Here is a 527-nt window from a genome sequence, read left to right on the forward strand (position 1 = left end):
GCATGCTTTTCGTCTTCTATTTTAGTGGGACCTTAGTCAAGGATCGCTCAAAGTGGGAGTGTGTACCCCCCTAAGCTTTAGAAAGATAAAAAATTACAAAGCCCAGAAATTGAATTAATCCTAGCAGGACATGGGGCAAAAGCAGAGCCTATAGAGAGTTTAAAGAGTGAAAAACTCCCTAACCCCAAGAAAAAGGCATGAGGGGAAGACGCTGTGAAAGTTTGATTTAAGGCCTCAAAATGGCCACTCCCTAAGATAAAATGAGAGGTGAGCCGTCTTGCTAAGGTATGGGGCAACCATTGCACCATTTTCGAAAAAGCATGGAGATCCATGTGAAGTCGGTTGTCCCAAAGAGATCCTAGAAGATGAGAAAATTGAGAGGAGGTGAGCCACCGCGCTTGGATTTGGGCACCCATTGCACTGACCTTCGAAAAAGCATGGAGCTCCATGTGAAGTCGGGTAGCCCGAAAAATGAGATCTGAGGGGGTTGAGAGGAAAGAGTGATCGCCCTAAGCCACGGCGATGAG

The sequence above is a fragment of the Ipomoea triloba genome, chromosome 16 (assembly GCF_003576645.1).
Source record: "Ipomoea triloba cultivar NCNSP0323 chromosome 16, ASM357664v1".
NCBI classification, from domain to species: Eukaryota; Viridiplantae; Streptophyta; class Magnoliopsida; order Solanales; family Convolvulaceae; genus Ipomoea; species Ipomoea triloba.